Source organism: Heterodontus francisci, chromosome 5 (assembly GCF_036365525.1).
Source record: "Heterodontus francisci isolate sHetFra1 chromosome 5, sHetFra1.hap1, whole genome shotgun sequence".
NCBI classification, from domain to species: domain Eukaryota; kingdom Metazoa; phylum Chordata; class Chondrichthyes; order Heterodontiformes; family Heterodontidae; genus Heterodontus; species Heterodontus francisci.
This window is the reverse complement of record NC_090375.1, coordinates 61817226-61841600: the sequence shown is the minus strand read 5'-3', so window position 1 is coordinate 61841600 and position 24375 is coordinate 61817226. Positions and strand designations below refer to the sequence as shown.

The 24375-nt window shown below is 51.6% G+C and overlaps 17 non-coding genes across 17 annotated transcripts; 9 read left to right on the top strand and 8 right to left on the bottom strand.

Moving 5' to 3' along the window:
* The first annotated feature begins 51 nt into the window (after nt 1-51).
* trnar-acg (transfer RNA arginine (anticodon ACG)) lies at nt 52-124 on the top strand. The gene has a single exon. It is a non-coding gene; the product is annotated as a tRNA-Arg (tRNA).
* Nucleotides 125-1397: 1273 nt separating this feature from the next.
* On the bottom strand, nt 1398-1490 carry trnay-gua (transfer RNA tyrosine (anticodon GUA)). The gene is made up of 2 exons: nt 1454-1490; nt 1398-1433 (listed from the first exon to the last, which is right to left on the bottom strand). It is a non-coding gene; the product is annotated as a tRNA-Tyr (tRNA).
* Nucleotides 1491-2902: 1412 nt separating this feature from the next.
* Nucleotides 2903-2975, top strand: trnar-acg (transfer RNA arginine (anticodon ACG)). Its single transcript has one exon. It is a non-coding gene; the product is annotated as a tRNA-Arg (tRNA).
* A 1273-nt stretch (nt 2976-4248) lies between these two features.
* trnay-gua (transfer RNA tyrosine (anticodon GUA)) lies at nt 4249-4341 on the bottom strand. Its single transcript has 2 exons — nt 4305-4341; nt 4249-4284 (listed from the first exon to the last, which is right to left on the bottom strand). It is a non-coding gene; the product is annotated as a tRNA-Tyr (tRNA).
* Nucleotides 4342-5753: 1412 nt separating this feature from the next.
* Nucleotides 5754-5826, top strand: trnar-acg (transfer RNA arginine (anticodon ACG)). Its single transcript has one exon. It is a non-coding gene; the product is annotated as a tRNA-Arg (tRNA).
* Nucleotides 5827-7099: 1273 nt separating this feature from the next.
* trnay-gua (transfer RNA tyrosine (anticodon GUA)) lies at nt 7100-7192 on the bottom strand. Its single transcript has 2 exons — nt 7156-7192; nt 7100-7135 (listed from the first exon to the last, which is right to left on the bottom strand). It is a non-coding gene; the product is annotated as a tRNA-Tyr (tRNA).
* A 1412-nt stretch (nt 7193-8604) lies between these two features.
* Nucleotides 8605-8677, top strand: trnar-acg (transfer RNA arginine (anticodon ACG)). Its single transcript has one exon. It is a non-coding gene; the product is annotated as a tRNA-Arg (tRNA).
* Nucleotides 8678-9950: 1273 nt separating this feature from the next.
* Nucleotides 9951-10043, bottom strand: trnay-gua (transfer RNA tyrosine (anticodon GUA)). Its single transcript has 2 exons — nt 10007-10043; nt 9951-9986 (listed from the first exon to the last, which is right to left on the bottom strand). It is a non-coding gene; the product is annotated as a tRNA-Tyr (tRNA).
* Nucleotides 10044-11455: 1412 nt separating this feature from the next.
* trnar-acg (transfer RNA arginine (anticodon ACG)) lies at nt 11456-11528 on the top strand. The gene has a single exon. It is a non-coding gene; the product is annotated as a tRNA-Arg (tRNA).
* Nucleotides 11529-12801: 1273 nt separating this feature from the next.
* On the bottom strand, nt 12802-12894 carry trnay-gua (transfer RNA tyrosine (anticodon GUA)). Its single transcript has 2 exons — nt 12858-12894; nt 12802-12837 (listed from the first exon to the last, which is right to left on the bottom strand). It is a non-coding gene; the product is annotated as a tRNA-Tyr (tRNA).
* A 1412-nt stretch (nt 12895-14306) lies between these two features.
* trnar-acg (transfer RNA arginine (anticodon ACG)) lies at nt 14307-14379 on the top strand. Its single transcript has one exon. It is a non-coding gene; the product is annotated as a tRNA-Arg (tRNA).
* A 1273-nt stretch (nt 14380-15652) lies between these two features.
* trnay-gua (transfer RNA tyrosine (anticodon GUA)) lies at nt 15653-15745 on the bottom strand. Its single transcript has 2 exons — nt 15709-15745; nt 15653-15688 (listed from the first exon to the last, which is right to left on the bottom strand). It is a non-coding gene; the product is annotated as a tRNA-Tyr (tRNA).
* Nucleotides 15746-17157: 1412 nt separating this feature from the next.
* trnar-acg (transfer RNA arginine (anticodon ACG)) lies at nt 17158-17230 on the top strand. Its single transcript has one exon. It is a non-coding gene; the product is annotated as a tRNA-Arg (tRNA).
* A 2778-nt stretch (nt 17231-20008) lies between these two features.
* On the top strand, nt 20009-20081 carry trnar-acg (transfer RNA arginine (anticodon ACG)). Its single transcript has one exon. It is a non-coding gene; the product is annotated as a tRNA-Arg (tRNA).
* Nucleotides 20082-21354: 1273 nt separating this feature from the next.
* trnay-gua (transfer RNA tyrosine (anticodon GUA)) lies at nt 21355-21447 on the bottom strand. The gene is made up of 2 exons: nt 21411-21447; nt 21355-21390 (listed from the first exon to the last, which is right to left on the bottom strand). It is a non-coding gene; the product is annotated as a tRNA-Tyr (tRNA).
* Nucleotides 21448-22859: 1412 nt separating this feature from the next.
* trnar-acg (transfer RNA arginine (anticodon ACG)) lies at nt 22860-22932 on the top strand. Its single transcript has one exon. It is a non-coding gene; the product is annotated as a tRNA-Arg (tRNA).
* Nucleotides 22933-24205: 1273 nt separating this feature from the next.
* trnay-gua (transfer RNA tyrosine (anticodon GUA)) lies at nt 24206-24298 on the bottom strand. Its single transcript has 2 exons — nt 24262-24298; nt 24206-24241 (listed from the first exon to the last, which is right to left on the bottom strand). It is a non-coding gene; the product is annotated as a tRNA-Tyr (tRNA).
* Nucleotides 24299-24375: the final 77 nt, after the last annotated feature.

The following is a 24375-nucleotide window of genomic DNA, read 5'->3' as shown; positions in this document are numbered from 1 at the left end:
CAAACACCGCAGCTGTGCAGACTGTGAGCTGCAAGTGCAAATGTACCTTTGGGGCCAGTGGCGCAATGGATAACGTGTCTGACTACGGATCAGAAGATTGTAGGTTCGACTCCTACCTGGCTCGTGCTGTTTTTGTACAAACTATGCATTGTGACTTTCTGCGCTTGCGAGCTGGCCGTGCTGCCTGATTCCTTGCAGGGCAAGTGCCTTCATAGCGGCGTAGGCATTTTTCACTCTCAAAATGCGAAGCTCCTCAATGCAATCCGCACTCAAAGTATGCAATGCTGCAAAGCCTTTTCTTTTCCCCTTCACTCAACTCAGCTTTCCAAGGTGGAAAAGTCAAGAAGCCTTGCTTGCCACAGCACAAGAAAGGATATGAAGCCTTTTCAGCACTTTGTGGCTGAGCAGGTGCAACCAATTGGGAGAAGAAGAGCCGGCGCCACTGTTGAGTGCCAAGAACTGGCCGAGCGGAGCGGAGCTAAGAAAGAAGTGGAGAATGCAGGCATCGATCCCGCTACCTCTCGCATGCAAAGCGAGCGCTCTACCACTTGAGCTAATTCCCCAGTGTTGTTGGGGTTGTTAGCCTAGCTTGTTTGGCAGGAGCTCCTCAGCACCACCCTCAACTTGGTCCGTGAGCAGCAGGGAAATCCTGCTTCGGCTTGGCCGGCTGCCTCAAGGCATTCAATGCTTTGCTCCAATCAGCATGTGCGAGCACCAGCAGGCGACCAGCTGCAGGACCGCAAGCCACAATAACCATGGACGAAGCCAAAAAGAGCCGGAGCTTGCGCAAGGCAAGCCAGCTGAGCGGAAACGAGCAGCCACCCCGAGCGTCAGGGTGCAGCCTAGAACCCTGTCTGACTGACACAAGATTTCTTTTGTTTTCTAGTGAGTGCTGAGCATACTACTTCAAAGAACTCCCTGCTTGGGGCAGCTGACGCAAAAGGGTGCGTGAGGAAAGGCCACTCTGTAAGAGTCTGGCGCCATAGTATAGCGAGCGGCTGGAAACTGTGTAAAAGCCCTGGGGCTGTGGCAGCGGAGAATGTTGGTGATGAAATGTAAATGTACATTGTAAATATAAGCTAGTTCGGCAAGTGTAGTGAGGCAGCTGATGTAGTGTATTGAAAGTAAGGGATGTGCATTGCACTTTATCGGAGGTGAAATTTGAAGAGTTGTGTAATGTTGTGTCGGAAGTGTATTTTTGAGGTACAGGGCTGTGTGCTGAGCAGCAGGTGCAAGTGCAGAAGTGAAAGAACTGTGTGCGGGCTGTTATGAGAGAGGAAAAGGGGGTTGGTGCGCCTTGTTCGCAAGATCCGAGCGCGTTGTGTACTTGTGAAATTTAGAGTGCTGCCTCGAGCAAATTGTGGCATTGTGCAGACGTAGTGGAAAAAGGCCGTTGTTCCTTCGAGCCGGAATTGAACCAGCGACCTAAGGATGTCAGTGTTTTGATTTTCCTCTACAGTCCTCCGCTCTACCAGCTGAGCTATCGAAGGGGCAGGAGTTGTGGCACATGCAGCTGATTTAGTGCCATGCACTTTTGGCCACTCAGGGCCTTGTGCGCCTATTGATGGCGCAGCACTGTGGCACCGTGAGCCGCCAGCTGCTCCCCGCAGCTTGTGCGAGTAGTGTAATGGATAAGGCTTCCGTCTGTGGATCGCAAGCTGATAGCGTGCACTCCTTCCTGGCTGGCAGATTTATGCAAACTTTGCATTATGACTCGGGACACCAGGCAAGCTGACTTACTTGGGCGCGCCACCTTTGGCGTCGCTTTCTCAAGTCCCTTCTCAGCGCAGTAGGCACTCTCATTATCTGAAAGTCCTGACTTGGCAATGCCAAGTGACGCACACCACGATAAGCATCAACTGCTGCGAGAGGAACTTCAACGCGGTGAAAGCCGCACTTTGGTCTGTCCGAAATTTGATGGTCTTCCGGTGCGAGGAGCTGTCGACGACCGAGCGTTGCCGATTGGCACATTCCAAGGTCCAGGACTATGTCCCGAGGGACGCACTGAAGCTTGGCAGGTGTCCCTCCTAGTTGACCTGCGGCCTGCAAGGAAATCCTGCTTCCGGTTGGCCGCCTGCGAGAACATATTCAATGCTTTGCTCCAGTCAGCATGTCTGAGCACCAGCAGGCGAGCAGCTGCAGGACCGCAAGCCAGAAAAATGATGAAAGAAGCCGAAAAGAGCTGGAGCTGACGGAAGGCAAGCGAAGTGAGCGGAAACTAGCAACCGCCACCAGTGTGAAGGAGCAGCCGAGAAGCCTGTGTGACTGACAGGAGGCTTCTTTTTCTTCCAAGGAAGTACTGAGTGTTTGGAAGAGTTACTGCTCCACGGAGCTGCTTGTACGCACCACAGAATGTCGCACGTGAAATGCTGGCAAGTACAGTGAGGCACCTCTTGTAGTGTAATGAGAGAAACTGATCTGTATTGCACTTGATGTCATGTCAAATTTCAACTGTTATGTAATGTATGCTTGCAAATTTTATCAAAAAAGTCTCTTTTTGGAAAGAAAAAGCAACGGTCTGCTGGCGCACAGAAGCAGCTGCACATGTGAAACAGCTGTGTGCAGGGTGTTTTCAGAGAGCAAAGGAGACATTCTGCGCATTGGCGACAACATGTTCCTTCAAAGCAACCTGTCAAGTTAAGAGCACTGGCTTCGGCTAATTGCTGCTTACTCCAAAATGGCAGCTGCACCTTTGAGCTGGAATTGCGGCAGAAACCTAAGGATAACCTTGCTTTGCATGCTCGTGTACTTCACCACTGTTCAAGCTCAAGCATGGAAGGGAAGCAGTGAAGGTGATTCTCTTTGCTGATTGATCACCAAGCGACTCTGACCATTCCCACCCGTGGAGCTGCAAACACCGCAGCTGTGCAGACTGTGAGCTGCAAGTGCAAATGTACCTTTGGGGCCAGTGGCGCAATGGATAACGTGTCTGACTACGGATCAGAAGATTGTAGGTTCGACTCCTACCTGGCTCGTGCTGTTTTTGTACAAACTATGCATTGTGACTTTCTGCGCTTGCGAGCTGGCCGTGCTGCCTGATTCCTTGCAGGGCAAGTGCCTTCATAGCGGCGTAGGCATTTTTCACTCTCAAAATGCGAAGCTCCTCAATGCAATCCGCACTCAAAGTATGCAATGCTGCAAAGCCTTTTCTTTTCCCCTTCACTCAACTCAGCTTTCCAAGGTGGAAAAGTCAAGAAGCCTTGCTTGCCACAGCACAAGAAAGGATATGAAGCCTTTTCAGCACTTTGTGGCTGAGCAGGTGCAACCAATTGGGAGAAGAAGAGCCGGCGCCACTGTTGAGTGCCAAGAACTGGCCGAGCGGAGCGGAGCTAAGAAAGAAGTGGAGAATGCAGGCATCAATCCCGCTACCTCTCGCATGCAAAGCGAGCGCTCTACCACTTGAGCTAATTCCCCAGTGTTGTTGGGCTTGTTAGCCTAGCTTGTTTGGCAGGAGCTCCTCAGCACCACCCTCAACTTGGTCCGTGAGCAGCAGGGAAATCCTGCTTCGGCTTGGCCGGCTGCCTCAAGGCATTCAATGCTTTGCTCCAATCAGCATGTGCGAGCACCAGCAGGCGAGCAGCTGCAGGACCGCAAGCCACAATAACCATGGACGAAGCCAAAAAGAGCCGGAGCTTGCGCAAGGCAAGCCAGCTGAGCGGAAACGAGCAGCCACCCCGAGCGTCAGGGTGCAGCCTAGAACCCTGTCTGACTGACACAAGATTTCTTTTGTTTTCTAGTGAGTGCTGAGCATACTACTTCAAAGAACTCCCTGCTTGGGGCAGCTGACGCAAAAGGGTGCGTGAGGAAAGGCCACTCTGTAAGAGTCTGGCGCCATAGTATAGCGAGCGGCTGGAAACTGTGTAAAAGCCCTGGGGCTGTGGCAGCGGAGAATGTTGGTGATGAAATGTAAATGTACATTGTAAATATAAGCTAGTTCGGCAAGTGTAGTGAGGCAGCTGATGTAGTGTATTGAAAGTAAGGGATGTGCATTGCACTTTATCGGAGGTGAAATTTGAAGAGTTGTGTAATGTTGTGTCGGAAGTGTATTTTTGAGGTACAGGGCTGTGTGCTGAGCAGCAGGTGCAAGTGCAGAAGTGAAAGAACTGTGTGGGGGCTGTTATGAGAGAGGAAAAGGGGGTTGGTGCGCCTTGTTCGCAAGATCCGAGCGCGTTGTGTACTTGTGAAATTTAGAGTGCTGCCTCGAGCAAATTGTGGCATTGTGCAGACGTAGTGGAAAAAGGCCGTTGTTCCTTCGAGCCGGAACTGAACCAGCGACCTAAGCATGTCAGTGTTTTGATTTTCCTCTACAGTCCTCCGCTCTACCAGCTGAGCTATCGAAGGGGCAGGAGTTGTGGCACATGCAGCTGATTTAGTGCCATGCACTTTTGGCCACTCAGGGCCTTGTGCGCCTATTGATGGCGCAGCACTGTGGCACCGTGAGCCGCCAGCTGCTCCCCGCAGCTTGTGCGAGTAGTGTAATGGATAAGGCTTCCGTCTGTGGATCGCAAGCTGATAGCGTGCACTCCTTCCTGGCTGGCAGATTTATGCAAACTTTGCATTATGACTCGGGACACCAGGCAAGCTGACTTACTTGGGCGCGCCACCTTTGGCGTCGCTTTCTCAAGTCCCTTCTCAGCGCAGTAGGCACTCTCATTATCTGAAAGTCCTGACTTGGCAATGCCAAGTGACGCACACCACGATAAGCATCAACTGCTGCGAGAGGAACTTCAACGCGGTGAAAGCCGCACTTTGGTCTGTCCGAAATTTGATGGTCTTCCGGTGCGAGGAGCTGTCGACGACCGAGCGTTGCCGATTGGCACATTCCAAGGTCCAGGACTATGTCCCGAGGGACGCACTGAAGCTTGGCAGGTGTCCCTCCTAGTTGACCTGCGGCCTGCAAGGAAATCCTGCTTCCGGTTGGCCGCCTGCGAGAACATATTCAATGCTTTGCTCCAGTCAGCATGTCTGAGCACCAGCAGGCGAGCAGCTGCAGGACCGCAAGCCAGAAAAATGATGAAAGAAGCCAAAAAGAGCTGGAGCTGACGGAAGGCAAGCGAAGTGAGCGGAAACTAGCAACCGCCACCAGTGTGAAGGAGCAGCCGAGAAGCCCGTGTGACTGACAGGAGGCTTCTTTTTCTTCCAAGGAAGTACTGAGTGTTTGGAAGAGTTACTGCTCCACGGAGCTGCTTGTACGCACCACAGAATGTCGCACGTGAAATGCTGGCAAGTACAGTGAGGCACCTCTTGTAGTGTAATGAGAGAAACTGATCTGTATTGCACTTGATGTCATGTCAAATTTCAACTGTTATGTAATGTATGCTTGCAAATTTTATCAAAAAAGTCTCTTTTTGGAAAGAAAAAGCAACGGTCTGCTGGCGCACAGAAGCAGCTGCACATGTGAAACAGCTGTGTGCAGGGTGTTTTCAGAGAGCAAAGGAGACATTCTGCGCATTGGCGACAACATGTTCCTTCAAAGCAACCTGTCAAGTTAAGAGCACTGGCTTCGGCTAATTGCTGCTTACTCCAAAATGGCAGCTGCACCTTTGAGCTGGAATTGCGGCAGAAACCTAAGGATAACCTTGCTTTGCATGCTCGTGTACTTCACCACTGTTCAAGCTCAAGCATGGAAGGGAAGCAGTGAAGGTGATTCTCTTTGCTGATTGATCACCAAGCGACTCTGACCATTCCCACCCGTGGAGCTGCAAACACCGCAGCTGTGCAGACTGTGAGCTGCAAGTGCAAATGTACCTTTGGGGCCAGTGGCGCAATGGATAACGTGTCTGACTACGGATCAGAAGATTGTAGGTTCGACTCCTACCTGGCTCGTGCTGTTTTTGTACAAACTATGCATTGTGACTTTCTGCGCTTGCGAGCTGGCCGTGCTGCCTGATTCCTTGCAGGGCAAGTGCCTTCATAGCGGCGTAGGCATTTTTCACTCTCAAAATGCGAAGCTCCTCAATGCAATCCGCACTCAAAGTATGCAATGCTGCAAAGCCTTTTCTTTTCCCCTTCACTCAACTCAGCTTTCCAAGGTGGAAAAGTCAAGAAGCCTTGCTTGCCACAGCACAAGAAAGGATATGAAGCCTTTTCAGCACTTTGTGGCTGAGCAGGTGCAACCAATTGGGAGAAGAAGAGCCGGCGCCACTGTTGAGTGCCAAGAACTGGCCGAGCGGAGCGGAGCTAAGAAAGAAGTGGAGAATGCAGGCATCAATCCCGCTACCTCTCGCATGCAAAGCGAGCGCTCTACCACTTGAGCTAATTCCCCAGTGTTGTTGGGCTTGTTAGCCTAGCTTGTTTGGCAGGAGCTCCTCAGCACCACCCTCAACTTGGTCCGTGAGCAGCAGGGAAATCCTGCTTCGGCTTGGCCGGCTGCCTCAAGGCATTCAATGCTTTGCTCCAATCAGCATGTGCGAGCACCAGCAGGCGAGCAGCTGCAGGACCGCAAGCCACAATAACCATGGACGAAGCCAAAAAGAGCCGGAGCTTGCGCAAGGCAAGCCAGCTGAGCGGAAACGAGCAGCCACCCCGAGCGTCAGGGTGCAGCCTAGAACCCTGTCTGACTGACACAAGATTTCTTTTGTTTTCTAGTGAGTGCTGAGCATACTACTTCAAAGAACTCCCTGCTTGGGGCAGCTGACGCAAAAGGGTGCGTGAGGAAAGGCCACTCTGTAAGAGTCTGGCGCCATAGTATAGCGAGCGGCTGGAAACTGTGTAAAAGCCCTGGGGCTGTGGCAGCGGAGAATGTTGGTGATGAAATGTAAATGTACATTGTAAATATAAGCTAGTTCGGCAAGTGTAGTGAGGCAGCTGATGTAGTGTATTGAAAGTAAGGGATGTGCATTGCACTTTATCGGAGGTGAAATTTGAAGAGTTGTGTAATGTTGTGTCGGAAGTGTATTTTTGAGGTACAGGGCTGTGTGCTGAGCAGCAGGTGCAAGTGCAGAAGTGAAAGAACTGTGTGGGGGCTGTTATGAGAGAGGAAAAGGGGGTTGGTGCGCCTTGTTCGCAAGATCCGAGCGCGTTGTGTACTTGTGAAATTTAGAGTGCTGCCTCGAGCAAATTGTGGCATTGTGCAGACGTAGTGGAAAAAGGCCGTTGTTCCTTCGAGCCGGAACTGAACCAGCGACCTAAGCATGTCAGTGTTTTGATTTTCCTCTACAGTCCTCCGCTCTACCAGCTGAGCTATCGAAGGGGCAGGAGTTGTGGCACATGCAGCTGATTTAGTGCCATGCACTTTTGGCCACTCAGGGCCTTGTGCGCCTATTGATGGCGCAGCACTGTGGCACCGTGAGCCGCCAGCTGCTCCCCGCAGCTTGTGCGAGTAGTGTAATGGATAAGGCTTCCGTCTGTGGATCGCAAGCTGATAGCGTGCACTCCTTCCTGGCTGGCAGATTTATGCAAACTTTGCATTATGACTCGGGACACCAGGCAAGCTGACTTACTTGGGCGCGCCACCTTTGGCGTCGCTTTCTCAAGTCCCTTCTCAGCGCAGTAGGCACTCTCATTATCTGAAAGTCCTGACTTGGCAATGCCAAGTGACGCACACCACGATAAGCATCAACTGCTGCGAGAGGAACTTCAACGCGGTGAAAGCCGCACTTTGGTCTGTCCGAAATTTGATGGTCTTCCGGTGCGAGGAGCTGTCGACGACCGAGCGTTGCCGATTGGCACATTCCAAGGTCCAGGACTATGTCCCGAGGGACGCACTGAAGCTTGGCAGGTGTCCCTCCTAGTTGACCTGCGGCCTGCAAGGAAATCCTGCTTCCGGTTGGCCGCCTGCGAGAACATATTCAATGCTTTGCTCCAGTCAGCATGTCTGAGCACCAGCAGGCGAGCAGCTGCAGGACCGCAAGCCAGAAAAATGATGAAAGAAGCCAAAAAGAGCTGGAGCTGACGGAAGGCAAGCGAAGTGAGCGGAAACTAGCAACCGCCACCAGTGTGAAGGAGCAGCCGAGAAGCCCGTGTGACTGACAGGAGGCTTCTTTTTCTTCCAAGGAAGTACTGAGTGTTTGGAAGAGTTACTGCTCCACGGAGCTGCTTGTACGCACCACAGAATGTCGCACGTGAAATGCTGGCAAGTACAGTGAGGCACCTCTTGTAGTGTAATGAGAGAAACTGATCTGTATTGCACTTGATGTCATGTCAAATTTCAACTGTTATGTAATGTATGCTTGCAAATGTTATCAAAAAAGTCTCTTTTTGGAAAGAAAAAGCAACGGTCTGCTGGCGCACAGAAGCAGCTGCACATGTGAAACAGCTGTGTGCAGGGTGTTTTCAGAGAGCAAAGGAGACATTCTGCGCATTGGCGACAACATGTTCCTTCAAAGCAACCTGTCAAGTTAAGAGCACTGGCTTCGGCTAATTGCTGCTTACTCCAAAATGGCAGCTGCACCTTTGAGCTGGAATTGCGGCAGAAACCTAAGGATAACCTTGCTTTGCATGCTCGTGTACTTCACCACTGTTCAAGCTCAAGCATGGAAGGGAAGCAGTGAAGGTGATTCTCTTTGCTGATTGATCACCAAGCGACTCTGACCATTCCCACCCGTGGAGCTGCAAACACCGCAGCTGTGCAGACTGTGAGCTGCAAGTGCAAATGTACCTTTGGGGCCAGTGGCGCAATGGATAACGTGTCTGACTACGGATCAGAAGATTGTAGGTTCGACTCCTACCTGGCTCGTGCTGTTTTTGTACAAACTATGCATTGTGACTTTCTGCGCTTGCGAGCTGGCCGTGCTGCCTGATTCCTTGCAGGGCAAGTGCCTTCATAGCGGCGTAGGCATTTTTCACTCTCAAAATGCGAAGCTCCTCAATGCAATCCGCACTCAAAGTATGCAATGCTGCAAAGCCTTTTCTTTTCCCCTTCACTCAACTCAGCTTTCCAAGGTGGAAAAGTCAAGAAGCCTTGCTTGCCACAGCACAAGAAAGGATATGAAGCCTTTTCAGCACTTTGTGGCTGAGCAGGTGCAACCAATTGGGAGAAGAAGAGCCGGCGCCACTGTTGAGTGCCAAGAACTGGCCGAGCGGAGCGGAGCTAAGAAAGAAGTGGAGAATGCAGGCATCGATCCCGCTACCTCTCGCATGCAAAGCGAGCGCTCTACCACTTGAGCTAATTCCCCAGTGTTGTTGGGCTTGTTAGCCTAGCTTGTTTGGCAGGAGCTCCTCAGCACCACCCTCAACTTGGTCCGTGAGCAGCAGGGAAATCCTGCTTCGGCTTGGCCGGCTGCCTCAAGGCATTCAATGCTTTGCTCCAATCAGCATGTGCGAGCACCAGCAGGCGAGCAGCTGCAGGACCGCAAGCCACAATAACCATGGACGAAGCCAAAAAGAGCCGGAGCTTGCGCAAGGCAAGCCAGCTGAGCGGAAACGAGCAGCCACCCCGAGCGTCAGGGTGCAGCCTAGAACCCTGTCTGACTGACACAAGATTTCTTTTGTTTTCTAGTGAGTGCTGAGCATACTACTTCAAAGAACTCCCTGCTTGGGGCAGCTGACGCAAAAGGGTGCGTGAGGAAAGGCCACTCTGTAAGAGTCTGGCGCCATAGTATAGCGAGCGGCTGGAAACTGTGTAAAAGCCCTGGGGCTGTGGCAGCGGAGAATGTTGGTGATGAAATGTAAATGTACATTGTAAATATAAGCTAGTTCGGCAAGTGTAGTGAGGCAGCTGATGTAGTGTATTGAAAGTAAGGGATGTGCATTGCACTTTATCGGAGGTGAAATTTGAAGAGTTGTGTAATGTTGTGTCGGAAGTGTATTTTTGAGGTACAGGGCTGTGTGCTGAGCAGCAGGTGCAAGTGCAGAAGTGAAAGAACTGTGTGGGGGCTGTTATGAGAGAGGAAAAGGGGGTTGGTGCGCCTTGTTCGCAAGATCCGAGCGCGTTGTGTACTTGTGAAATTTAGAGTGCTGCCTCGAGCAAATTGTGGCATTGTGCAGACGTAGTGGAAAAAGGCCGTTGTTCCTTCGAGCCGGAACTGAACCAGCGACCTAAGCATGTCAGTGTTTTGATTTTCCTCTACAGTCCTCCGCTCTACCAGCTGAGCTATCGAAGGGGCAGGAGTTGTGGCACATGCAGCTGATTTAGTGCCATGCACTTTTGGCCACTCAGGGCCTTGTGCGCCTATTGATGGCGCAGCACTGTGGCACCGTGAGCCGCCAGCTGCTCCCCGCAGCTTGTGCGAGTAGTGTAATGGATAAGGCTTCCGTCTGTGGATCGCAAGCTGATAGCGTGCACTCCTTCCTGGCTGGCAGATTTATGCAAACTTTGCATTATGACTCGGGACACCAGGCAAGCTGACTTACTTGGGCGCGCCACCTTTGGCGTCGCTTTCTCAAGTCCCTTCTCAGCGCAGTAGGCACTCTCATTATCTGAAAGTCCTGACTTGGCAATGCCAAGTGACGCACACCACGATAAGCATCAACTGCTGCGAGAGGAACTTCAACGCGGTGAAAGCCGCACTTTGGTCTGTCCGAAATTTGATGGTCTTCCGGTGCGAGGAGCTGTCGACGACCGAGCGTTGCCGATTGGCACATTCCAAGGTCCAGGACTATGTCCCGAGGGACGCACTGAAGCTTGGCAGGTGTCCCTCCTAGTTGACCTGCGGCCTGCAAGGAAATCCTGCTTCCGGTTGGCCGCCTGCGAGAACATATTCAATGCTTTGCTCCAGTCAGCATGTCTGAGCACCAGCAGGCGAGCAGCTGCAGGACCGCAAGCCAGAAAAATGATGAAAGAAGCCAAAAAGAGCTGGAGCTGACGGAAGGCAAGCGAAGTGAGCGGAAACTAGCAACCGCCACCAGTGTGAAGGAGCAGCCGAGAAGCCCGTGTGACTGACAGGAGGCTTCTTTTTCTTCCAAGGAAGTACTGAGTGTTTGGAAGAGTTACTGCTCCACGGAGCTGCTTGTACGCACCACAGAATGTCGCACGTGAAATGCTGGCAAGTACAGTGAGGCACCTCTTGTAGTGTAATGAGAGAAACTGATCTGTATTGCACTTGATGTCATGTCAAATTTCAACTGTTATGTAATGTATGCTTGCAAATGTTATCAAAAAAGTCTCTTTTTGGAAAGAAAAAGCAACGGTCTGCTGGCGCACAGAAGCAGCTGCACATGTGAAACAGCTGTGTGCAGGGTGTTTTCAGAGAGCAAAGGAGACATTCTGCGCATTGGCGACAACATGTTCCTTCAAAGCAACCTGTCAAGTTAAGAGCACTGGCTTCGGCTAATTGCTGCTTACTCCAAAATGGCAGCTGCACCTTTGAGCTGGAATTGCGGCAGAAACCTAAGGATAACCTTGCTTTGCATGCTCGTGTACTTCACCACTGTTCAAGCTCAAGCATGGAAGGGAAGCAGTGAAGGTGATTCTCTTTGCTGATTGATCACCAAGCGACTCTGACCATTCCCACCCGTGGAGCTGCAAACACCGCAGCTGTGCAGACTGTGAGCTGCAAGTGCAAATGTACCTTTGGGGCCAGTGGCGCAATGGATAACGTGTCTGACTACGGATCAGAAGATTGTAGGTTCGACTCCTACCTGGCTCGTGCTGTTTTTGTACAAACTATGCATTGTGACTTTCTGCGCTTGCGAGCTGGCCGTGCTGCCTGATTCCTTGCAGGGCAAGTGCCTTCATAGCGGCGTAGGCATTTTTCACTCTCAAAATGCGAAGCTCCTCAATGCAATCCGCACTCAAAGTATGCAATGCTGCAAAGCCTTTTCTTTTCCCCTTCACTCAACTCAGCTTTCCAAGGTGGAAAAGTCAAGAAGCCTTGCTTGCCACAGCACAAGAAAGGATATGAAGCCTTTTCAGCACTTTGTGGCTGAGCAGGTGCAACCAATTGGGAGAAGAAGAGCCGGCGCCACTGTTGAGTGCCAAGAACTGGCCGAGCGGAGCGGAGCTAAGAAAGAAGTGGAGAATGCAGGCATCGATCCCGCTACCTCTCGCATGCAAAGCGAGCGCTCTACCACTTGAGCTAATTCCCCAGTGTTGTTGGGGTTGTTAGCCTAGCTTGTTTGGCAGGAGCTCCTCAGCACCACCCTCAACTTGGTCCGTGAGCAGCAGGGAAATCCTGCTTCGGCTTGGCCGGCTGCCTCAAGGCATTCAATGCTTTGCTCCAATCAGCATGTGCGAGCACCAGCAGGCGAGCAGCTGCAGGACCGCAAGCCACAATAACCATGGACGAAGCCAAAAAGAGCCGGAGCTTGCGCAAGGCAAGCCAGCTGAGCGGAAACGAGCAGCCACCCCGAGCGTCAGGGTGCAGCCTAGAACCCTGTCTGACTGACACAAGATTTCTTTTGTTTTCTAGTGAGTGCTGAGCATACTACTTCAAAGAACTCCCTGCTTGGGGCAGCTGACGCAAAAGGGTGCGTGAGGAAAGGCCACTCTGTAAGAGTCTGGCGCCATAGTATAGCGAGCGGCTGGAAACTGTGTAAAAGCCCTGGGGCTGTGGCAGCGGAGAATGTTGGTGATGAAATGTAAATGTACATTGTAAATATAAGCTAGTTCGGCAAGTGTAGTGAGGCAGCTGATGTAGTGTATTGAAAGTAAGGGATGTGCATTGCACTTTATCGGAGGTGAAATTTGAAGAGTTGTGTAATGTTGTGTCGGAAGTGTATTTTTGAGGTACAGGGCTGTGTGCTGAGCAGCAGGTGCAAGTGCAGAAGTGAAAGAACTGTGTGCGGGCTGTTATGAGAGAGGAAAAGGGGGTTGGTGCGCCTTGTTCGCAAGATCCGAGCGCGTTGTGTACTTGTGAAATTTAGAGTGCTGCCTCGAGCAAATTGTGGCATTGTGCAGACGTAGTGGAAAAAGGCCGTTGTTCCTTCGAGCCGGAACTGAACCAGCGACCTAAGCATGTCAGTGTTTTGATTTTCCTCTACAGTCCTCCGCTCTACCAGCTGAGCTATCGAAGGGGCAGGAGTTGTGGCACATGCAGCTGATTTAGTGCCATGCACTTTTGGCCACTCAGGGCCTTGTGCGCCTATTGATGGCGCAGCACTGTGGCACCGTGAGCCGCCAGCTGCTCCCCGCAGCTTGTGCGAGTAGTGTAATGGATAAGGCTTCCGTCTGTGGATCGCAAGCTGATAGCGTGCACTCCTTCCTGGCTGGCAGATTTATGCAAACTTTGCATTATGACTCGGGACACCAGGCAAGCTGACTTACTTGGGCGCGCCACCTTTGGCGTCGCTTTCTCAAGTCCCTTCTCAGCGCAGTAGGCACTCTCATTATCTGAAAGTCCTGACTTGGCAATGCCAAGTGACGCACACCACGATAAGCATCAACTGCTGCGAGAGGAACTTCAACGCGGTGAAAGCCGCACTTTGGTCTGTCCGAAATTTGATGGTCTTCCGGTGCGAGGAGCTGTCGACGACCGAGCGTTGCCGATTGGCACATTCCAAGGTCCAGGACTATGTCCCGAGGGACGCACTGAAGCTTGGCAGGTGTCCCTCCTAGTTGACCTGCGGCCTGCAAGGAAATCCTGCTTCCGGTTGGCCGCCTGCGAGAACATATTCAATGCTTTGCTCCAGTCAGCATGTCTGAGCACCAGCAGGCGAGCAGCTGCAGGACCGCAAGCCAGAAAAATGATGAAAGAAGCCGAAAAGAGCTGGAGCTGACGGAAGGCAAGCGAAGTGAGCGGAAACTAGCAACCGCCACCAGTGTGAAGGAGCAGCCGAGAAGCCTGTGTGACTGACAGGAGGCTTCTTTTTCTTCCAAGGAAGTACTGAGTGTTTGGAAGAGTTACTGCTCCACGGAGCTGCTTGTACGCACCACAGAATGTCGCACGTGAAATGCTGGCAAGTACAGTGAGGCACCTCTTGTAGTGTAATGAGAGAAACTGATCTGTATTGCACTTGATGTCATGTCAAATTTCAACTGTTATGTAATGTATGCTTGCAAATGTTATCAAAAAAGTCTCTTTTTGGAAAGAAAAAGCAACGGTCTGCTGGCGCACAGAAGCAGCTGCACATGTGAAACAGCTGTGTGCAGGGTGTTTTCAGAGAGCAAAGGAGACATTCTGCGCATTGGCGACAACATGTTCCTTCAAAGCAACCTGTCAAGTTAAGAGCACTGGCTTCGGCTAATTGCTGCTTACTCCAAAATGGCAGCTGCACCTTTGAGCTGGAATTGCGGCAGAAACCTAAGGATAACCTTGCTTTGCATGCTCGTGTACTTCACCACTGTTCAAGCTCAAGCATGGAAGGGAAGCAGTGAAGGTGATTCTCTTTGCTGATTGATCACCAAGCGACTCTGACCATTCCCACCCGTGGAGCTGCAAACACCGCAGCTGTGCAGACTGTGAGCTGCAAGTGCAAATGTACCTTTGGGGCCAGTGGCGCAATGGATAACGTGTCTGACTACGGATCAGAAGATTGTAGGTTCGACTCCTACCTGGCTCGTGCTGTTTTTGTACAAACTATGCATTGTGACTTTCTGCGCTTGCGAGCTGGCCGTGCTGCCTGATTCCTTGCAGGGCAAGTGCCTTCATAGCGGCGTAGGCATTTTTCACTCTCAAAATGCGAAGCTCCTCAATGCAATCCGCACTCAAAGTATGCAATGCTGCAAAGCCTTTTCTTTTCCCCTTCACTCAACTCAGCTTTCCAAGGTGGAAAAGTCAAGAAGCCTTGCTTGCCACAGCACAAGAAAGGATATGAAGCCTTTTCAGCACTTTGTGGCTGAGCAGGTGCAACCAATTGGGAGAAGAAGAGCCGGCGCCACTGTTGAGTGCCAAGAACTGGCCGAGCGGAGCGGAGCTAAGAAAGAAGTGGAGAATGCAGGCATCGATCCCGCTACCTCTCGCATGCAAAGCGAGCGCTCTACCACTTGAGCTAATTCCCCAGTGTTGTTGGGGTTGTTAGCCTAGCTTGTTTGGCAGGAGCTCCTCAGCACCACCCTCAACTTGGTCCGTGAGCAGCAGGGAAATCCTGCTTCGGCTTGGCCGGCTGCCTCAAGGCATTCAATGCTTTGCTCCAATCAGCATGTGCGAGCACCAGCAGGCGAGCAGCTGCAGGACCGCAAGCCACAATAACCATGGACGAAGCCAAAAAGAGCCGGAGCTTGCGCAAGGCAAGCCAGCTGAGCGGAAACGAGCAGCCACCCCGAGCGTCAGGGTGCAGCCTAGAACCCTGTCTGACTGACACAAGATTTCTTTTGTTTTCTAGTGAGTGCTGAGCATACTACTTCAAAGAACTCCCTGCTTGGGGCAGCTGACGCAAAAGGGTGCGTGAGGAAAGGCCACTCTGTAAGAGTCTGGCGCCATAGTATAGCGAGCGGCTGGAAACTGTGTAAAAGCCCTGGGGCTGTGGCAGCGGAGAATGTTGGTGATGAAATGTAAATGTACATTGTAAATATAAGCTAGTTCGGCAAGTGTAGTGAGGCAGCTGATGTAGTGTATTGAAAGTAAGGGATGTGCATTGCACTTTATCGGAGGTGAAATTTGAAGAGTTGTGTAATGTTGTGTCGGAAGTGTATTTTTGAGGTACAGGGCTGTGTGCTGAGCAGCAGGTGCAAGTGCAGAAGTGAAAGAACTGTGTGCGGGCTGTTATGAGAGAGGAAAAGGGGGTTGGTGCGCCTTGTTCGCAAGATCCGAGCGCGTTGTGTACTTGTGAAATTTAGAGTGCTGCCTCGAGCAAATTGTGGCATTGTGCAGACGTAGTGGAAAAAGGCCGTTGTTCCTTCGAGCCGGAACTGAACCAGCGACCTAAGCATGTCAGTGTTTTGATTTTCCTCTACAGTCCTCCGCTCTACCAGCTGAGCTATCGAAGGGGCAGGAGTTGTGGCACATGCAGCTGATTTAGTGCCATGCACTTTTGGCCACTCAGGGCCTTGTGCGCCTATTGATGGCGCAGCACTGTGGCACCGTGAGCCGCCAGCTGCTCCCCGCAGCTTGTGCGAGTAGTGTAATGGATAAGGCTTCCGTCTGTGGATCGCAAGCTGATAGCGTGCACTCCTTCCTGGCTGGCAGATTTATGCAAACTTTGCATTATGACTCGGGACACCAGGCAAGCTGACTTACTTGGGCGCGCCACCTTTGGCGTCGCTTTCTCAAGTCCCTTCTCAGCGCAGTAGGCACTCTCATTATCTGAAAGTCCTGACTTGGCAATGCCAAGTGACGCACACCACGATAAGCATCAACTGCTGCGAGAGGAACTTCAACGCGGTGAAAGCCGCACTTTGGTCTGTCCGAAATTTGATGGTCTTCCGGTGCGAGGAGCTGTCGACGACCGAGCGTTGCCGATTGGCACATTCCAAGGTCCAGGACTATGTCCCGAGGGACGCACTGAAGCTTGGCAGGTGTCCCTCCTAGTTGACCTGCGGCCTGCAAGGAAATCCTGCTTCCGGTTGGCCGCCTGCGAGAACATATTCAATGCTTTGCTCCAGTCAGCATGTCTGAGCACCAGCAGGCGAGCAGCTGCAGGACCGCAAGCCAGAAAAATGATGAAAGAAGCCGAAAAGAGCTGGAGCTGACGGAAGGCAAGCGAAGTGAGCGGAAACTAGCAACCGCCACCAGTGTGAAGGAGCAGCCGAGAAGCCTGTGTGACTGACAGGAGGCTTCTTTTTCTTCCAAGGAAGTACTGAGTGTTTGGAAGAGTTACTGCTCCACGGAGCTGCTTGTACGCACCACAGAATGTCGCACGTGAAATGCTGGCAAGTACAGTGAGGCACCTCTTGTAGTGTAATGAGAGAAACTGATCTGTATTGCACTTGATGTCATGTCAAATTTCAACTGTTATGTAATGTATGCTTGCAAATGTTATCAAAAAAGTCTCTTTTTGGAAAGAAAAAGCAACGGTCTGCTGGCGCACAGAAGCAGCTGCACATGTGAAACAGCTGTGTGCAGGGTGTTTTCAGAGAGCAAAGGAGACATTCTGCGCATTGGCGACAACATGTTCCTTCAAAGCAACCTGTCAAGTTAAGAGCACTGGCTTCGGCTAATTGCTGCTTACTCCAAAATGGCAGCTGCACCTTTGAGCTGGAATTGCGGCAGAAACCTAAGGATAACCTTGCTTTGCATGCTCGTGTACTTCACCACTGTTCAAGCTCAAGCATGGAAGGGAAGCAGTGAAGGTGATTCTCTTTGCTGATTGATCACCAAGCGACTCTGACCATTCCCACCCGTGGAGCTGCAAACACCGCAGCTGTGCAGACTGTGAGCTGCAAGTGCAAATGTACCTTTGGGGCCAGTGGCGCAATGGATAACGTGTCTGACTACGGATCAGAAGATTGTAGGTTCGACTCCTACCTGGCTCGTGCTGTTTTTGTACAAACTATGCATTGTGACTTTCTGCGCTTGCGAGCTGGCCGTGCTGCCTGATTCCTTGCAGGGCAAGTGCCTTCATAGCGGCGTAGGCATTTTTCACTCTCAAAATGCGAAGCTCCTCAATGCAATCCGCACTCAAAGTATGCAATGCTGCAAAGCCTTTTCTTTTCCCCTTCACTCAACTCAGCTTTCCAAGGTGGAAAAGTCAAGAAGCCTTGCTTGCCACAGCACAAGAAAGGATATGAAGCCTTTTCAGCACTTTGTGGCTGAGCAGGTGCAACCAATTGGGAGAAGAAGAGCCGGCGCCACTGTTGAGTGCCAAGAACTGGCCGAGCGGAGCGGAGCTAAGAAAGAATTGGAGAATGCAGGCATCGATCCCACTACCTCTCGCATGCAAAGCGAGCGCTCTACCACTTGAGCTAATTCCCCAGTGTTGTTGAGGTTGTTAGCCTAGCTTGTTTGGCAGGAGCTCCTCAGCACCACCCTCAACTTGGTCCGTGAGCAGCAGGGAAATCCTGCTTCGGCTTGGCCGGCTGCCTCAAGGCATTCAATGCTTTGCTCCAATCAGCATGTGCGAGCACCAGCAGGCGAGCAGCTGCAGGACCGCAAGCCACAATAACCATGGACGAAGCCAAAAAGAGCCGGAGCTTGCGCAAGGCAAGCCAGCTGAGCGGAAACGAGCAGCCACCCCGAGCGTCAGGGTGCAGCCTAGAACCCTGTCTGACTGACACAAGATTTCTTTTGGTTTCTAGTGAGTGCTGAGCATACTACTTCAAAGAACTCCCTGCTTGGGGCAGCTGACGCAAAAGGGTGCGTGAGGAAAGGCCACTCTGTAAGAGTCTGGCGCCATAGTATAGCGAGCGGCTGGAAACTGTGTAAAAGCCCTGGGGCTGTGGCAGCGGAGAATGTTGGTGATGAAATGTAAATGTACATTGTAAATATAAGCTAGTTCGGCAAGTGTAGTGAGGCAGCTGATGTAGTGTATTGAAAGTAAGGGATGTGCATTGCACTTTATCGGAGGTGAAATTTGAAGAGTTGTGTAATGTTGTGTCGGAAGTGTATTTTTGAGGTACAGGGCTGTGTGCTGAGCAGCAGGTGCAAGTGCAGAAGTGAAAGAACTGTGTGCGGGCTGTTATGAGAGAGGAAAAGGGGGTTGGTGCGCCTTGTTCGCAAGATCCGAGCGCGTTGTGTACTTGTGAAATTTAGAGTGCTGCCTCGAGCAAATTGTGGCATTGTGCAGACGTAGTGGAAAAAGGCCGTTGTTCCTTCGAGCCGGAACTGAACCAGCAACCTAAGCATGTCAGTGTTTTGATTTTCCTCTACAGTCCTCCGCTCTACCAGCTGAGCTATCGAAGGGGCAGGAGTTGTGGCACATGCAGCTGATTTAGTGCCATGCACTTTTGGCCACTCAGGGCCTTGTGCGCCTATTGATGGCGCAGCACTGTGGCACCGTGAGCCGCCAGCTGCTCCCCGCAGCTTGTGCGAGTAGTGTAATGGATAAGGCTTCCGTCTGTGGATCGCAAGCTGATAGCGTGCACTCCTTCCTGGCTGGCAGATTTATGCAAACTTTGCATTATGACTCGGGACACCAGGCAAGCTGACTTACTTGGGCGCGCCACCTTTGGCGTCGCTTTCTCAAGTCCCTTCTCAGCGCAGTAGGCACTCTCATTATCTGAAAGTCCTGACTTGGCAATGCCAAGTGACGCACACCATGATAAGCATCAACTGCTGCGAGAGGAACTTCAACGCGGTGAAAGCCGCACTTTGGTCTGTCCGAAATTTGATGGTCTTCCGGTGCGAGGAGCTGTCGACGACCGAGCGTTGCCGATTGGCACATTCCAAGGTCCAGGACTATGTCCCGAGGGACGCACTGAAGCTTGGCAGGTGTCCCTCCTAGTTGACCTGCGGCCTGCAAGGAAATCCTGCTTCCGGTTGGCCGCCTGCGAGAACATATTCAATGCTTTGCTCCAGTCAGCATGTCTGAGCACCAGCAGGCGAGCAGCTGCAGGACCGCAAGCCAGAAAAATGATGAAAGAAGCCGAAAAGAGCTGGAGCTGACGGAAGGCAAGCGAAGTGAGCGGAAACTAGCAACCGCCACCAGTGTGAAGGAGCAGCCGAGAAGCCTGTGTGACTGACAGGAGGCTTCTTTTTCTTCCAAGGAAGTACTGAGTGTTTGGAAGAGTTACTGCTCCACGGAGCTGCTTGTACGCACCACAGAATGTCGCACGTGAAATGCTGGCAAGTACAGTGAGGCACCTCTTGTAGTGTAATGAGAGAAACTGATCTGTATTGCACTTGATGTCATGTCAAATTTCAACTGTTATGTAATGTATGCTTGCAAATGTTATCAAAAAAGTCTCTTTTTGGAAAGAAAAAGCAACGGTCTGCTGGCGCACAGAAGCAGCTGCACATGTGAAACAGCTGTGTGCAGGGTGTTTTCAGAGAGCAAAGGAGACATTCTGCGCATTGGCAACAACATGTTCCTTCAAAGCAACCTGTCAAGTTAAGAGCACTGGCTTCGGCTAATTGCTGCTTACTCCAAAATGGCAGCTGCACCTTTGAGCTGGAATTGCGGCAGAAACCTAAGGATAACCTTGCTTTGCATGCTCGTGTACTTCACCACTGTTCAAGCTCAAGCATGGAAGGGAAGCAGTGAAGGTGATTCTCTTTGCTGATTGATCACCAAGCGACTCTGACCATTCCCACCCGTGGAGCTGCAAACACCGCAGCTGTGCAGACTGTGAGCTGCAAGTGCAAATGTACCTTTGGGGCCAGTGGCGCAATGGATAACGTGTCTGACTACGCATCAGAAGATTGTAGGTTCGACTCCTACCTGGCTCGTGCTGTTTTTGTACAAACTATGCATTGTGACTTTCTGCGCTTGCGAGCTGGCCGTGCTGCCTGATTCCTTGCAGGGCAAGTGCCTTCATAGCGGCGTAGGCATTTTTCACTCTCAAAATGCGAAGCTCCTCAATGCAATCCGCACTCAAAGTATGCAATGCTGCAAAGCCTTTTCTTTTCCCCTTCACTCAACTCAGCTTTCCAAGGTGGAAAAGTCAAGAAGCCTTGCTTGCCACAGCACAAGAAAGGATATGAAGCCTTTTCAGCACTTTGTGACTGAGCAGGTGCAACCAATTGGGAGAAGAAGAGCCGGCGCCACTGTTGAGTGCCAAGAACTGGCCGAGCGGAGCGGAGCTAAGAAAGAAGTGGAGAATGCAGGCATCGATCCCGCTACCTCTCGCATGCAAAGCGAGCGCTCTACCACTTGAGCTAATTCCCCAGTGTTGTTGGGCTTGTTAGCCTAGCTTGTTTGGCAGGAGCTCCTCAGCACCACCCTCAACTTGGTCCGTGAGCAGCAGGGAAATCCTGCTTCGGCTTGGCCGGCTGCCTCAAGGCATTCAATGCTTTGCTCCAATCAGCATGTGCGAGCACCAGCAGGCGAGCAGCTGCAGGACCGCAAGCCACAATAACCATGGACGAAGCCAAAAAGAGCCGGAGCTTGCGCAAGGCAAGCCAGCTGAGCGGAAACGAGCAGCCACCCCGAGCGTCAGGGTGCAGCCTAGAACCCTGTCTGACTGACACAAGATTTCTTTTGTTTTCTAGTGAGTGCTGAGCATACTACTTCAAAGAACTCCCTGCTTGGGGCAGCTGACGCAAAAGGGTGCGTGAGGAAAGGCCACTCTGTAAGAGTCTGGCGCCATAGTATAGCGAGCGGCTGGAAACTGTGTAAAAGCCCTGGGGCTGTGGCAGCGGAGAATGTTGGTGATGAAATGTAAATGTACATTGTAAATATAAGCTAGTTCGGCAAGTGTAGTGAGGCAGCTGATGTAGTGTATTGAAAGTAAGGGATGTGCATTGCACTTTATCGGAGGTGAAATTTGAAGAGTTGTGTAATGTTGTGTCGGAAGTGTATTTTTGAGGTACAGGGCTGTGTGCTGAGCAGCAGGTGCAAGTGCAGAAGTGAAAGAACTGTGTGCGGGCTGTTATGAGAGAGGAAAAGGGGGTTGGTGCGCCTTGTTCGCAAGATCCGAGCGCGTTGTGTACTTGTGAAATTTAGAGTGCTGCCTCGAGCAAATTGTGGCATTGTGCAGACGTAGTGGAAAAAGGCCGTTGTTCCTTCGAGCCGGAATTGAACCAGCGATCTAAGGATGTCAGTGTTTTGATTTTCCTCTACAGTCCTCCGCTCTACCAGCTGAGCTATCGAAGGGGCAGGAGTTGTGGCACATGCAGCTGATTTAGTGCCATGCACTTTTGGCCACTCAGGGCCTTGTGCGCCTATTGATGGCGCAGCACTGTGGCACCGTGAGCCGCCAGCTGCTCCCCGCAGCTTGTGCGAGTAGTGTAATGGATAAGGCTTCCGTCTGTGGATCGCAAGCTGATAGCGTGCACTCCTTCCTGGCTGGCAGATTTATGCAAACTTTGCATTATGACTCGGGACACCAGGCAAGCTGACTTACTTGGGCGCGCCACCTTTGGCGTCGCTTTCTCAAGTCCCTTCTCAGCGCAGTAGGCACTCTCATTATCTGAAAGTCCTGACTTGGCAATGCCAAGTGACGCACACCACGACAAGCATCAACTGCTGCGAGAGGAACTTCAACGCGGTGAAAGCCGCACTTTGGTCTGTCCGAAATTTGATGGTCTTCCGGTGCGAGGAGCTGTCGACGACCGAGCGTTGCCGATTGGCACATTCCAAGGTCCAGGACTATGTCCCGAGGGACGCACTGAAGCTTGGCAGGTGTCCCTCCTAGTTGACCTGCGGCCTGCAAGGAAATCCTGCTTCCGGTTGGCCGCCTGCGAGAACATATTCAATGCTTTGCTCCAGTCAGCATGTCTGAGCACCAGCAGGCGAGCAGCTGCAGGACCGCAAGCCAGAAAAATGATGAAAGAAGCCGAAAAGAGCTGGAGCTGACGGAAGGCAAGCGAAGTGAGCGGAAACTAGCAACCGCCACCAGTGTGAAGGAGCAGCCGAGAAGCCTGTGTGACTGACAGGAGGCTTCTTTTTCTTCCAAGGAAGTACTGAGTGTTTGGAAGAGTTACTGCTCCACGGAGCTGCTTGTACGCACCACAGAATGTCGCACGTGAAATGCTGGCAAGTACAGTGAGGCACCTCTTGTAGTGTAATGAGAGAAACTGATCTGTATTGCACTTGATGTCATGTCAAATTTCAACTGTTATGTAATGTATGCTTGCAAATGTTATCAAAAAAGTCTCTTTTTGGAAAGAAAAAGCAACGGTCTGCTGGCGCACAGAAGCAGCTGCACATGTGAAACAGCTGTGTGCAGGGTGTTTTCAGAGAGCAAAGGAGACATTCTGCGCATTGGCGACAACATGTTCCTTCAAAGCAACCTGTCAAGTTAAGAGCACTGGCTTCGGCTAATTGCTGCTTACTCCAAAATGGCAGCTGCACCTTTGAGCTGGAATTGCGGCAGAAACCTAAGGATAACCTTGCTTTGCATGCTCGTGTACTTCACCACTGTTCAAGCTCAAGCATGGAAGGGAAGCAGTGAAGGTGATTCTCTTTGCTGATTGATCACCAAGCGACTCTGACCATTCCCACCCGTGGAGCTGCAAACACCGCAGCTGTGCAGACTGTGAGCTGCAAGTGCAAATGTACCTTTGGGGCCAGTGGCGCAATGGATAACGTGTCTGACTACGGATCAGAAGATTGTAGGTTCGACTCCTACCTGGCTCGTGCTGTTTTTGTACAAACTATGCATTGTGACTTTCTGCGCTTGCGAGCTGGCCGTGCTGCCTGATTCCTTGCAGGGCAAGTGCCTTCATAGCGGCGTAGGCATTTTTCACTCTCAAAATGCGAAGCTCCTCAATGCAATCCGCACTCAAAGTATGCAATGCTGCAAAGCCTTTTCTTTTCCCCTTCACTCAACTCAGCTTTCCAAGGTGGAAAAGTCAAGAAGCCTTGCTTGCCACAGCACAAGAAAGGATATGAAGCCTTTTCAGCACTTTGTGGCTGAGCAGGTGCAACCAATTGGGAGAAGAAGAGCCGGCGCCACTGTTGAGTGCCAAGAACTGGCCGAGCGGAGCGGAGCTAAGAAAGAAGTGGAAAATGCAGGCATCGATTCCGCTACCTCTCGCATGCAAAGCGAGCGCTCTACCACTTGAGCTAATTCCCCAGTGTTGTTGGGGTTGTTAGCCTAGCTTGTTTGGCAGGAGCTCCTCAGCACCACCCTCAACTTGGTCCGTGAGCAGCAGGGAAATCCTGCTTCGGCTTGGCCGGCTGCCTCAAGGCATTCAATGCTTTGCTCCAATCAGCATGTGCGAGCACCAGCAGGCGAGCAGCTGCAGGACCGCAAGCCACAATAACCATGGACGAAGCCAAAAAGAGCCGGAGCTTGCGCAAGGCAAGCCAGCTGAGCGGAAACGAGCAGCCACCCCGAGCGTCAGGGTGCAGCCTAGAACCCTGTCTGACTGACACAAGATTTCTTTTGTTTTCTAGTGAGTGCTGAGCATACTACTTCAAAGAACTCCCTGCTTGGGGCAGCTGACGCAAAAGGGTGCGTGAGGAAAGGCCACTCTGTAAGAGTCTGGCGCCATAGTATAGCGAGCGGCTGGAAACTGTGTAAAAGCCCTGGGGCTGTGGCAGCGGAGAATGTTGGTGATGAAATGTAAATGTACATTGTAAATATAAGCTAGTTCGGCAAGTGTAGTGAGGCAGCTGATGTAGTGTATTGAAAGTAAGGGATGTGCATTGCACTTTATCGGAGGTGAAATTTGAAGAGTTGTGTAATGTTGTGTCGGAAGTGTATTTTTGAGGTACAGGGCTGTGTGCTGAGCAGCAGGTGCAAGTGCAGAAGTGAAAGAACTGTGTGCGGGCTGTTATGAGAGAGGAAAAGGGGGTTGGTGCGCCTTGTTCGCAAGATCCGAGCGCGTTGTGTACTTGTGAAATTTAGAGTGCTGCCTCGAGCAAATTGTGGCATTGTGCAGACGTAGTGGAAAAAGGCCGTTGTTCCTTCGAGCCGGAATTGAACCAGCGACCTAAGCATGTCAGTGTTTTGATTTTCCTCTACAGTCCTCCGCTCTACCAGCTGAGCTATCGAAGGGGCAGGAGTTGTGGCACATGCAGCTGATTTAGTGCCATGCACTTTTGGCCACTCAGGGCCTTGTGCGCCTATTGATG